At 44.1% G+C, this 14,089-nt stretch overlaps 1 protein-coding gene across 3 annotated transcripts in view; it reads left to right on the forward strand.

The window, feature by feature from the left end:
• The window catches only part of RETREG1 (reticulophagy regulator 1), a 124,068-nt gene that overhangs the window by 1,218 nt on the left and 108,761 nt on the right, over positions 1 to 14,089 (forward strand). The gene's annotated exons all lie outside the window — the stretch shown is intronic.

Consider the following 14,089-nt stretch of genomic DNA (forward strand, 5'->3'; position numbering starts at 1 on the left):
TACCTTGTCACAAGACATAGACTTCTTAACCTTAAAGTTAGGAAGTAAGAAAGTGCACAAAACATACACAACTTGCCATTTTCTAGGCTCCCTGGAGCAACTTGAACGTTTTTCTGCTGATCTGTGCTAGTCTTGATTTCTCTTAAAGTGAGCTGTATCTTCTCAGGGTCGCTGAATGTGAATTTACCTCGGGTATTTTAGCTGTGTTTCTGGTGTCTGTTCCAAATTTCTTTATCCTGTTCTGAAGTTATGTGAGCCCTCAAATAAGGAGGGTATATTACATTGTGCTTGATTGAGCCATAGTCCAATAATCTTAGGACTGTGTTTCCCTCCTTTTACCAACGAGGGACATGTTTTTAAAATCCTCTTAATTTCAAATTGTATTTATTTACTTAAAAAACAGTTAATAGCCTCGGAGCTCAAACGTTTAAAGGTAAAAAAATGATACACATTTTGGAGATCTCTTTCCCATGCCTGTCTGGCCACACGGTTTTCTCCCAGAGGCAACCAATGTTACCATTTCCTCTGTATCATTACAGACTCTGCAAATTTTACAAAATAGGCAATATTCTACACAAATTGTGGGATACTATTTGGGCTAGTCCTCTTCTTGTATGTCTTGGCGATCACTTCCTTGTTCTTTTTCAACTGCATAGAATTCCATCCTAAGGATGTCATAAATTATTTAACCTTTCTCCTACTGATGGACTAAGATATTTTCCAAACTTTTGCTATTTTAGTGTTCTAGCTAATGGTCTTGGCACGTGCATTATTTTGCATATGTGAAAGCATTTCTGTAGGATACATTCCAAGAAATGGAACTTTTGGGTTCAAGAGAATGTGTGTGTGTCATTTTTAAAAAAGATTTATTTACTTACTTGAGAGAGAGTGTATGTGAACAGGGGGAGGGGCAGAGGGAGAGGGAAAAAGAGAATCCCCAAGTAGTCTCCCCACTGAGCAGGGAGCCTTCATCCTGAGCTCAGTCCCAAGACCCCGAGATCATGACCTGAGCTAAAATCAAGAGTTGGATGTTTAACTGACTGAGCCGCCCATGTGCCCCCGTGCATGTGTAATTTTGATGGATATCATTATAGAATTTCCTTGGAGTTCTACAAATTTATGTTCCAGCCAGCAATGTGTATGACTTCCTGTTTCTCTATACCCTTGCCAACAGTGTTTTACCAAACTTTTTGATCTTGCATATCAGGTAGGTGAAAAACGGCATCCCAATTTGGTTTTAATTTGCACTTCTCTGGGTTTGGGCATTTTTTCTCATGTTTAAGAGCTATTATCTTTTTGCATTATCTATTTATAAATAACTTTGTCGATGTTTTTAGTTGTGCCATTGGGCTTTTTTTGCTATGGATTCGTAGGAAGTCTTTTTATATTAACAGCTTTAGCCTAATTTCTGTAATGTACATTGCAAACATCTTTTAATAACATCCATTAAAGGGAATGATTTTTACATAAAGTAATTGGAAGGCATATTTGGTATTATTTTGGAGTGATGTCTTCTATCCATTTTTTTAAACTCTTTTCTTTTTTTTAAAGTACGCTCTGTGGGGTGCCTGGGTGGGTCAGTCGGTCATGATCCCAGGGTCCTGGGATTGAACCCTGCTTCGAGATCCCTGCTCAGTGGGGAGTCTGCTTCTCCCTCTCCCACTCTCTCTCCCTCCGCCCCGGCTCCTGTGTTCATTCTTTCTCTCACTCACTCTCTCAAATAAATAAAATCTTAAAAAAAAAAAAATAAACTCTGCACCCAATATGTAGGGCTTGAACTCATGACCCTGAGATCAAGAGTCACATGCTCTACTTAGCCAGCAGGGTGCCCCCATCCATTATTTTATTTATTTATTTTTAATGAGTCTGATGGAGAGGCAAACAATGGCCAGGCATTCGGTCCAGTTAAAACTTTCTGCTTATCTGTTTTTTTCTTCTCCTCTTTGTAGTATCTACATTCCATGCATGTATTTTCTTTGACAGAAAGAGAAGAGTCCCACTTTTAAAATTCTGAAATACTTATTAGTTGTAATTTCTGATCCATTTATTAATTTATTTAAAATGTTGGTGTTTTATCCCCCCTCTCTTGCTTTTGGGGTTAAAATGATTTTCAAGGTCATCATTTTCTTTAAATAGTGTGCTTCTTATCAAGTGATCTTAAATTATGTGAAGCTCTAGGATTCTGTGTCCCAGGGACTCTAAAACTCTGTATTTTTTTGTAAGAAAAAAAAGATCAATGTTAGGAATATGAGGAACCCAAATCTTTTTTTTTTTTTTTAAAGCAGCATGCAGTCCCACTTCCATCATATATCAGGTTTACTTTTTTTTTTTTTAAGATTTTTTTTATTCATTTGACAGAGAGACAGCCAGCGAGAAAGGGAACACAAGCAGGGGGAGTGGGAGAGGAAGAAGCAGGCTCCCAGCGGAGGAGCCTGATGCGGGGCTCGATCCCAGAATGCCGGGATCACACCCTGAGCCGAAGGCAGACGCCCAAAGACTGAGCCATCCAGGTGCCCCGAGGAACCCAAATCTTAAGCAAAAGTGATGATGTTTTTCTTTAATTGGTGTTACTGCATTTTTGTGGAAATTAACTTTTTAAACCTTTTTTGAATGGTTTAGTACCTGATCCCAGCAGTAGCTTTCAAGATTTTGAGTCGGGGTTCAAAAGCTCTAACATTTTTTATCTGTCCTTTACCTGCTGTGCACTAGAAACACAAAATCTGAGACATGGTCATAACAAATGGGTATAACACAAGGTCGCATGAAGCAGGTATGGTGGAAGAAACAGAGAAAGCCTCGTTCATTTGATGGAGCGGGAAGTGACAGCGTAGTGATGTAGTCTTTCTAAGGCGATCTTGCTTGAGCAAGATCCGGATGGACAGGAACGATTTGTGTAGATCGAATATAAATATAAGGTCAACAGCATTCCAGCCCTAAGACATGGTTCTTAATATTTTGACCAATATACTGAACAGGTGCAATCAGGTAAAGGTTGGTAGAGAAAAGTGGGGAGATGAGACTGGCTAGGTGTTTTGGACACATATTTGGGGGGCAGTGTGGTCATCTTGAATGTCAGACCATGTGTTTGGACTTACTTTTCTTATAGGCAGTGGGGACAAAAAGAGTCAAAATGTCCATGAATCTTTTAACGGGTAAGTAAATTGTGATACATGCATTCCTACCATAAAATACTACATCACAGTGAAAATAAACTGCAGCTGTAGGCAACAATGAATTTTGCAAAGGTAGATGAATTTTACAGACATAACTTTGGGCAAAAGAAGCATATAATATGTGCAGAATGATCCAATTTTTAAAAAGTTTTTGAACATATTAAACAGTATTGATTAGGACTATACACATAGATTAGAAAGGCATTCTTTCTTTTTTTTGGAGAGGGCGAGATAGGTGGGGGGAGGGGCAGAGGGAGAGAGAGAATCCTACAGGCTCCATCATGATCAGCGTAGAGCCCCACATGGGCCTCGATCCCAAGACCCTGAGATCATGACCTGAGCTGAAATCAAGAGTTGGACGCTTAACCGACTGAGCCACCCGGGCGCCCCTAGAAAGACATTCTTATCCCTAAAATCAAGGAAGTGTTTATCTCTGAGCGGAATGAGAAGGTATGACCACAGAGAGGCACATAGAATGTTCTGGGGTGTGGGCAGTATTCTATTTTCTAGCTCAGGTGGTAGTTACATGACATTCAAGTTCTGATTATTTTAAAACTCTGTGTGTCTGTGTCCGTGTGTATGTGTTCTTATCTATGACATATTTTATGAAAAATGCTGGAATACTAAATAATACTTAAAAAATGGCATTCACTCACAGCTCCAACGAGTTTGATAAAACACAGACCACAGATAGCGCCCATCTCAAGAAGCAAGATTTCCACAACCTGAAACAGATTGAGCAACGGCCCAGTCGTCTTAGGGCTGTGTCTTTCTCATCTTACCAACAAAGAACATGTTTTTAAATTTTACTTATTTTAAGAAATCACTAATACCGCCTCACAGTTCAAAAGTTTAAAAGTACAAAAGGGTAAACAGCTTGAAGNTTCCCACGCCTGTCCCTGGCTACCCAGTTTCCTTTCGGAGGCAATCAGTTACACCACTTTTAAGCACGACATAAAGTAGGATGGACCCAAAGCAGAAAACACCCATTTATTTTTGTTTTTAAGGGGTTACCTTTTGGCAGTATACTGCCAATAAAATGCACACAAGCATACAGCCAAATGTACGCACTCGTGTAACCACATAGCAACCAAGATCTAGAACACTCCATCACTCCAAAAGATTTCTTTGAGTCCCTTACCTGTCAGTACCCACCTCCGGGGATCGATCTGCTTCCTAGCACTATAGATTTGATTTGTCTTCCCTGAACTTTCATATAAATGATAGCACATACTATGATGCCTTTTGTGTCTGGCTTTGTTTACTCAGCATCGAGTATGCAGATTCATCCCTGTTGCATATAGCCATCATTTGTTCCTTTTTATTGTGATCTAGGACGCCATTTAAGGGACATGCCATGATTTGTTTATGCATTTGCTAGGTGATGTTCCTTTGGTTTCTTTTCAGGGTCGGGTATTATGAATAAAACTATTAAAAACTTCAGGCACAGATCTGTTTTTGGTGAGAGTAGTGGCGAGTTCTGACCTGTGTTCCATCTGGCCATGTGGCAGTTGCCTTGGATAGGCAAGGGTGGAGCCAAATGCCCCTCTTCTTAGCCTCCTTGCCGGTCAGAGTACTGACATTGAGTGCCTTACAATGCAGCCACCCTCTTGTGTCAGATTACCCCTGCAGCCTAGAGAGCCACTCTGGTGTGATTTAGTTCTGGACCCACATTTGCAGACTGTGGCCTGCAGAAGAGTCTATGCATAGGCTGTTTCCTTCAGGGCATGTGGCGTTGCATGATGACATTACCCGCCATTTGTAAATGGCAAAACCGCAAGAAAGTGGTTTGCTTGAGGTGACTACACAAAGATGTACCTGGCAAGAGACCTGTGGGACTCTGCCTTCTGTGTTTTCTCAGGCTGGGCATCTGTGCTGTCTGCCATGCCCAGGACCCACCTGGAGTCCTTGTAGCACTGTCCTCAAGAGTTGTTTTGGAAGGTTGCAAAGTCCAACTCCCATTTGGTTTCAGGAGTCCCCATTATACCGTTGCTGATGGGTTCTTCCAGCTTGGATTGGAGTAGTGGCCCTCAAAGAGTGAACTCTGACGGGCTTCATCAAGGGCACCTCCTGGGCAGTTGTTAGAGACGAAGATCATGGGCTCCACTCCACGCCTACTGAACCAAGATCCCTGGAGGTGGGACCAAAGCATCTGAATTTTCTCCAGCTCCCTGGGTAACTTGACACACACACAAATTTGAGAACCACTGCGTTTGATCCCGCTTTCTGGGATCACAAGCCCTCTTCTCCATAAGGCAGCATTTCCAATGGTGACAGCTAAATAGTAAATATTTTCCTTACAATGAGTTAAGCCCACCTCTCGATTATCTCTGCAGCTGCCCAAGATCCACACCCCCTTTCTGAGACAATCCTTTGTTTCAAGATGCATTCTCTTCTTGCGCCTGCTAAGTCCTTTTCCTCCGGTTGAGAACTCCTGGGCTTCTAACCTTACTGTTTTCCAGACTCTTCTGGACATGCTTCAGTTTATCTGTATTCCTCCCGAATTCAGCATTCCTGAGTTGGTCTGACCAGTGTGTACTTTCTCCCCTCCTCCTGGACAGTATTCACACAGCCTGAGATAGAATTTCTTTGTTCTAATTGATAGTAACTCCCTTTGACAGCCACTATTATTGACAGTTGTTAGACTCTTATATTTATATATTTAAAACAATATATATATAACTATACAATTATAGTTTGTCACGCTATACTAAAATTACTAAGGACATTCATATTTAGCACCTTATTTAAATTGTACAGCAACTCGGTAAGACAGGTATTGTTCTCTTTTTACACGAGAGGAAACTGAGGCTTGTAGGAGTTTAATTGAATTATCAAAGGATGACTCTGACCTGTACTATTCAGTAGAATATTTGCAGTGATGGAAATACTCTACATTTGTACTGTCCAGTATGGTAGCCTTTTGTGGCTGTTGAGTATATGAAGTGTGGCTAGTTTGACTCAGGAACTGTATTTTAAATTTTATTTAAAGGTAAATTTAAATAGCCGCATGTGGCTAGCGGCTGCCGGATTGAGTAGCACAGTCCTTGACCATAGTCACAGGGTTGGGTTTTGAAACCATGCCCTCTCTCCACAAATTTAGTGTTGTTTTCTTGTTTTACTGTGTCACTCTAAAGAGAAGATGGATTGTGGGAGCCAATGATTAGGGCTTACATTTTGCAGCATTACAGAATTATACTTAATGATTTCAGCATAGGACGAAAATAATTATGTTGGAAGAATGTTGCTTCTGCGTTAGGAGGGATTTTTTTTTTTTTTTTTTTTAGCTTGATAGCCAGTCTAGTTCCATGTTGCTCCCCTTATCTCTGTTCCAGCTGGGCAATCAGCAGCTGTGTATGAGTGTCTGCTCTAGGCCACCTGGTGCTGGGCCCAGAGGGTATACCAGAAGCCCCAGGTCTGTGCTTGTCTCTGAGGGCTGCTCTCTGGTTTAGGAGGCATGGCTGGTTCAGTGCATTGACTGAAATAGTACACCACAATTCTAAATTGTGTGCCACAGTCCCCAGAGCCTTACAATATAGGAATAGTGGAGATCAGGAGGGTTGGAATAGTTAATGAAATCTCTGTGAATTATCAATCATATAGACCTAAAAGAGAAGATATAATTGTAAAAGAAAGATTAACAGTGAGGGACAAACCCAGGAATAAATGAGGGGTAAGGACCAGATGTGGTCAGCATGGGGAGACTCACCTGCCTCACGCTGAGGGTACATTCTGGGGAGCATGGAATATAAGTTGTTATTCTTGGGTACCTGGAACCAGCATGGGATCCGAAACATTGTAAGCTATTCAAAAGGTTTGGTGAACTGAGCTGGACCAGAGGATATTCCCCCAGCCTGAATAGGGTGGGGCTAGTTAAGAAAAGTCTTGCCAAACAGAAAGGCTTCAGTTCATTGAAAATAGTTATGGGCTTCTTTGTATTCAGCATTTAGCAGACGTTTCTTGGGCGGTGGTCTCATGTGCCTGTTCTTAGACACGGGCTCTTTCATGAGTTCCCATGTAAGGCTGTTCTCTCAGACCTCAGTGTGTCAGCACCAGGAACTTCTGGTTGAAGACCTAAAAGGGCTGTTTTTACCAGATTTAATCTTCATTCTAGAGACCCCTCAGGTTTTCCTCTCTAATAACTCCAAAGCTCTTCTTCAGTGATTTTGCACAATTTTATGATTATGCTATTTGGATAATAACTTTACCTCAGCTTCTTTTTCCTATTTTTTTTTTCTTTTTATCCTGTTGTGCATGACTGTTTTTAAATTGCTGGATTGATTCAAATGAGTACAAGTAAATGAGGTGTATCGTTATTACTAGCTGCTGGGGATACAGTGATGACTAAGACACATTCTGACTCCTGGTGAGAAACAGATTAGCAAGCAAATAATTCTAATGCAGGGTTATGCTGTACACACTAAATTATCACACATGGGCCAGGACGAAGCAATAGAATGTCCTCAGATAACAAACAACGGCCTATGGGGACTGGGCAGGAGACAGGGTGATCGGTATGTGAAAAGTCGAAGACAGCTAATGTGAGTAGCATGTTGAGTAGCTGTTATATACCAGGTACTCAGTTAATTCACAGAATCCTGAACAGTAGCACTCATATACTCACGTCTACAGATGGATGAAGAGACAGAAAGAAAAGGAGGAGGGGAGAGGATGAGACCAGAAAGGAAGGGAGGGGAAGAGTTGTTTTATGTGCTCTGGGGAATATCCAGAGATGAGGTTGGAAAGAGAAACATTGGGGCCAATTTATGAAGGGGTTACTATTGGGCCGTGCAAAGGAATTTGGACTACATCAAAAAAGCCACTTCCATCTATTACCCTAATATAAATAGCATCATGTTAGACCCTTTCTTCTGAAACCTCCATTCAAAAATTCAACAAATATTGAGTGTCTACTCTACCGATGGTGTTTTAGGTGCTAGAGATGTAGCAGCGGACACAAAATGTGTACACAGGCTCCCTTTTTTCATGGAGCTAGTATTCCAGGGGTGGAAATGGCAGAAGAAAGACGACAAACAAATACACAAAATGCTAGAAGCAGCTGGATGCTCTGGAGAAAACAAGCAGGGACAAGGGACAGGGAGTGACAAGGAGATGCTATGTTGCTGAAGTGGTCATCACTGGCATCTCAGGGAGTGACCTTGAAGAGACACCTGAAGAACGAGCTGGGGAACAAAATGATCCAAGCACCTCCCTCTGTGGTGGAATGTTCCGGAGGAAATGGTGTGTGCAGAGGCCCTGAGTAGAATGGGCTTGGGTGTTAACAGGAAAGCAGGGAGCCCAGTGCGGCTGCAGCTGGGTGAGAAAGGGGGAGACACCATTAGTTTAGTGCAGAACTCCATGCAGCAGCTGTGCCAGATTCTGCTTTTTGGCTTTTTCTCAGCCCCACTGGATGAAGGAGGGGAGAGAGAGCCTGGGACCAGAGACAAGTTAGGAGCTTTGCAGGAGCACATGGTGGTGAGGAGAGGCAGTGGAGATGGGGAAGAGGAAATGGATTCGGGGGGGAGGCTCAAGGTAAAATCGGGAGTTTGGAGTGACTTGGGGGGTGTGAAGAAAGAGGTGGAGGGTCTACAAGGAGGGGCTGGCATTAACCAGTATGAGGGTTCCTGAGGTTCNNCAGGTTGGGACCATGGGAAAGAAGGGTGACCTGTCCAGTATTGAATTTGATGTGCCTGTGGGCCACCAAGTGAAGTTGTCCGAGTTTTAAGTCCCACACGCTAGGCTCCATGGGCTGATGCTCAGGGGACAGATGGTTGCAGTACAGATTTGGGTATCTGGGGGCGCAAGCATGGGTGGTTGGGGAATTCCCGGGGGAGCACTTACTGGGTAACAAGAGGAGGGCCTGGAGGACAGTGTTGAGGAAACTTATTACCAATGTGGGTGCCCCCAAAGAGCCCCCTTCACAGGAGCTTTGGAGCACGGTGGGTCCCAGATGGAGGCGCCAGGGAGAAGCCAGGTCAGCTAACTCTCCAGGGCGTCAGCGAGCACTCCATGTGCAAGTGCTCCTTCCTGGCCTTGGCGAGAGCAGTGTCTGCAGGGGTTGGCCTTCAAGTCTTAGCAGAAGGGACGGATTCTCACTTCCATCCTCCCAGCCATGTCCTCCTGACCACTTTGTGATTCGGCTAGCTCCTGACTTGGCCAAGAGAATTTGAGCAGTTTCCGAAATTCATGCTCTCTAATGCCTAGCTTTCACTCCTGTTGAGATAACCTATTTGGATGTCGGAAGTGCATTTGAAAGCCATTCCTATTTGCCTTCCTGTAGAGTCCTACCCCTGTCCCCTCCCTGCCGTTCTGCAGGTGCTATGAGAGCTCTGGGTGGGTCCTCCGGAGGACACTGAAACCTGTGGGGCTGGAGGCAGTGGAGAGGAAAGGCTAGGACATGGGGCAGGAGACGTGACACGGGGATTTTGGGGAAGACCCAGGGGGCTGGGCTGAGGAGGAGGACTCTTCCTCATACCTGAGGACAAGGGGGAGGGTGGGTGGGCTTGTACTGGAGGTGGCCAGGAGCCCTGTGCGGCGGCGGCTAATTTCCCCTTGAAGGGGGAGGAGGGTCTCTTGTAGGCACTGATGGACAGTGAGGCTGGCTGCGCTTTCCCGGAGAGCAGATCACAGATGACTGGGGGGAAAACTCTCAGATATGTTGTTCTCTTGGCTTTATTTATGTTTCACCATTTCTTCAATGAATACATTTTTATCAGGTTCCTGTACTTTTATCTTTGCTCTCAAAGACCAATTTTTTTTCAAGGTGCATTTTAGTCTCTATTAGTTTAACAGTCAATCTTTCGAGGGGCATTTCCCATTTGCTTAAAGAAGTGAGATCAAATATGTTCATGGTATCCGTATATCATTACAGGCATGCTTGGGGAATCATGAAATGCTGCACTATCATCAAAGATTCTTCTGAAATACTCTAGAGTGCTTTTTGTTCTCTGTAGATTTCCATGTCTTTAGGAAGGAAATCTTTCTGTCCCCAGAATGAAGGGGGCAGTATCTGAGTGAAACACGTTGGGCCCACTGTGGCCACTGGCATGGTCCAGATGGAAGGAATCTTAGAACCGGGGAAAGAGCAGGACCGAAACTTTCCTTGGAAAGATAACTGCAGATGAAGCAGAAAGCTCACTCTTGCTGTGGCCACTCAGGTTCACTGGGTTTCTAGATAAACTGATTTGGCTACTGTGTAACGAGGCAGGTTTCATTGGACCGATTTGGGTGGTAGCCTTGCATGATTTCACTTCACGGTGCCTGCAGTGGTCGTCAATATCATCAACGACCATTTACTGGGCTCTAGGCCAGCTGACTCTACTGGGCACTGGGTGTAGTTATCAATCTTACTGAATTCTCATCCCACCCAGCAAGGGATCGAAGCCCCGTCTTGCAGAAGGGATACTGATGCTCAGGGTTTTAAGTCACTTGCCCCGAGATGACAGTTTGTGGCAGAGCTGCCATTCCAGCCAGGCTTCTTGTACATTCTTCCCTCAATAAAGTAGACTCTCCTGCAAGGGGAGAGTGCTACAAAAAATGAGACATGATTTTGTATGGCTTATCCTGTCTGTCTGTAGGACAAAGTTAATTCTGAAAATATCAGCTGCCTCCCACATAGCTGGGTATGTCTGCTTTAGGGAAAGCAGAGCATTTATTTTTCCCAGTAAAATTTCAGCACCAACCACAGCCTTCACCCACAGCTCCACTCTGCCACCTCGATATCCCATTTTAGGCATGAATTACCCAAACTGGATGTGCATTGGTCTGAGACATCAAAGGGTCCAGCTCCATCCTATTTCAGGTCCCTTTTGGATGGGTCCTCTTGACTCAGGTTGGCTCTTTCTCTGCAGGTAAAATGTCAAGTGGACTCTTGCATGTTCTCAGTTGGCTCCGTCCTTGTGTACTTCGGGATGCAGCAGCTTGCTTAGTGTTTGGGAAATGACATCTTGTCTTGAAGGAGCACTCTGCCACACCCCGGGTGGGGTTGGGCTGACATTGATGGCGGTGCCTTTATTGGAGGAACACAAGAGGAGGTCGGGAGAGCCCAGATTGCCCTGCTGCTTCTCTGGCTTGTGGGCAAAGCCATCGTGCTCTGCAGCTGTTCGAGGCCCCGGGGCCACGCCTTCAGCGGCTAGAGGCTCGTATTTGGAGTCCTCCCCCTGGGGCTTCCTGTTAATTTCAGTTGTGGACCTTCCGCAGCGCTGTGTGCAATTCGAAGGTATTGTATTTTTTGGTGTGTGTGTTCTGATTCTTAGAAACTTATGAAAACTTTGTTGACTGCCACCTGGGCCAAAGAAAAACCCTACAATTACAGAATATGTAGTAAATGATGAGAATCCTATACACGAAATGCGATCAGTGTCTTTGTACACGAACAGGCTTGTTTTCTCTCTTGGATCAATTAATTCCACCAGACTTTTAATAAAAAACAGCCGTCTCTCGCCCCACCTCTCCCCAGGCCCCAGTCCTGTTTCTCAAAGCAACTATTGTTATTTTTTGCTTTTTAGGTCTGTTTAGGCTTTTCTAAATAATATCCTTAAAACGTGTTTTTTTTTTTTTACAATTATAAGTAATTTCTTGAAATTTTTTTTGAGGTATAATTGACGTAGTTTCGGGTAATCAACATAAAGATTTGATATTTGTGTATATTGCAAAATGATCACCACAGTATGTCTAGTTATCATCTGTCACCAGACTTAGTTACAAGTTTTTTTTTTTAATGTCATTTTTTGACTTAGCTATCCAAGATATTATTTTTTCCCTCCCACCTCAACCCACATATACACCCTTCCCTCTTCCGTCCACTATAATGATGTCATAATTTGGGGTTTAGTCACTGTGTAAGCATTGTTCATACAGGAGCGAACGGGAATGCCCCCTTTGCAGTTCCTTTCTGGTATAACTTTATATACTCTTAACATGTTTTTTTTCTACTTGATCTCTTTAACTCTCCAACATTTCTAGAAAACTCCCTTTGATAAAGGGCAAACATATCAGGCTGACACTTCGGTCTCTCTCCTTTTAACCTCTCCCTTGGAGCCATCCCTGCTGGAGCACCCACCCACCTGTTCCAGTCTAGTCTCATTGGCCCCTGGGCCTACTGTCCCCACAGGACGTCCACACTATCACCTGCTCCTTCTCGCCTGTGGTAGAGCCTCTGTTACTGGATCTATGCTGGAAATGGGGTCAGGGGAAAGTTAGCAGCCGGAATGGGGGAGCGCCCATTTCTCCTTGAGAATTTTCATGGTAGCTTAAGATCTTTCTTTCTTTCTTTCTTTCTTTCTTTCTTTCTTTCTTTCTTTCTTTCTTTCTTTCTTTCAAGATTTTATTTATTTATTTGACAGAGAGGGAGAGAAATCACAAGCAGGGGGAGCAGCAGAGGGAGAGGGAGAAACAGGCTCCCCACTGAGCAGGTAGCCTGATGCAGGGGCTCGATCCCAGGACCCCAGGATCATGACATGAGCCGAAGGCAGATGCTTCAATGACTGAGCCACCCAGGTGCCCCAAGGTAGCTTAAGATTTTCTGATGTTAATTTGAGTTCTTCATTTGTTTTTTTCTCTGTTATTACTCTTTTTCAGTGAACTCTTCATCATCGAGAGAGCACATCCCTAGCTTTGAGAGAATACAAAGGAAACCCATGTTTTGAGAACTTGCGTGCAGAAAACATCTTGATCCCACCCCTCCAGTTGGTTGCTAGTTTGGCTTGGTTTAGAGTTCTGGGTTGGGAATAATTTCCCCTTAAAGTTTTGAACATTGCCTTTCCCTGTCTGCTTGCTTGCGTCCAGTGTTGTTTTTGAGCAGACAAATGCCTTTCCAAGCCTCATCTCTTATAGATGATCTAGAGTTGGTCTGATTATTGATTTTTGATTTCTGGGGTTTAGGTGAGCAGGGAATGGACCACGCTGCTGTTATCAGTTCTCATGCTTTAGGTCTTCGGGGCAAGCGTAAAGCAGTTCTTTTTGGCTTCTGTGCCTAAGGACCCCATATTTGCTTGCAGTATAAAAGCTGTGTATGATTTCTGTAGTCTGTTCTCTAGGTGGATGGAGTTGAACACAGGGCTCCTGTGTGCACGTCAGGGGTATTCACTCAGAAAACAGCATGAGCGGGGTCCCCCAGAGTTGTTCAGGGAGGCTTTCCTGGCTGGGTGCTATAGGCTTTGCTGAGTCAAACCCTGGGGGGCTGGGTGTCAGACCTGGTGCGTGGCCCAGCTTTGCATGAACACAGGAGATCCTAGAAGAGGCTAATCAAAAGGCAGGGAGAATTCATGCCTTGACCTTGTCAGCACAGCGCTCAAAACGAATAGGGTAACCTGCCACAGACAGGATGCGCTGAGTTGAGGAGCGTCGCTGCTAGTTGCATTTTCGATTTGGGTTGGAGCTTAATGCTACCTAAGTGCCAATTTCTGCTTGTCAGCTTCCAAAAAGCCACCCTGGCTCTTTCGCATGTTTTGCTGGGCTGTGTAGCACTGAAAGCAACATGCATCCAGAGTAACGGATCTCAGCCAACGAATGACTAGAACGAATCTGTCGGAATTATCGAGGACCCTGAGTTCCCTGGTTCTTTGAAAGTACTAACCTGTGTTCGGTATTTAAAAGAAGATGCTTCTGGGGCGCCTGGGTGGCTCCGTCGTTAAGCGTCTGCCTTCAGCTCAGGTCATGATCCCAGGGTCCTGGGATCAAGCCCCGCATTGGGCTCCCTCCTCAGCGGGAAGCCTGCTTCTCCCTCTCCCACTCCCCCGCTTGTGTTCCCTCTCTTGCTCTGTCTCTGTCAAATAAATAAAATATTTTTAAAAATTAAAAAAAAATAAAAGAAGATGCTTCTGTCTGTGATCACGTTGAGCTAGCTCTGACCTAGTTAACCACGTCATTTATTTTGTTAGCAGCTAAAGCCTTTCAAAAGAAGGCACCTGTGTGAG

The sequence above is a fragment of the Ursus maritimus genome, unplaced genomic scaffold, assembly GCF_017311325.1.
Source record: "Ursus maritimus isolate PB19 unplaced genomic scaffold, ASM1731132v1 scaffold_15, whole genome shotgun sequence".
NCBI lineage: Eukaryota > Metazoa > Chordata > Mammalia > Carnivora > Ursidae > Ursus > Ursus maritimus.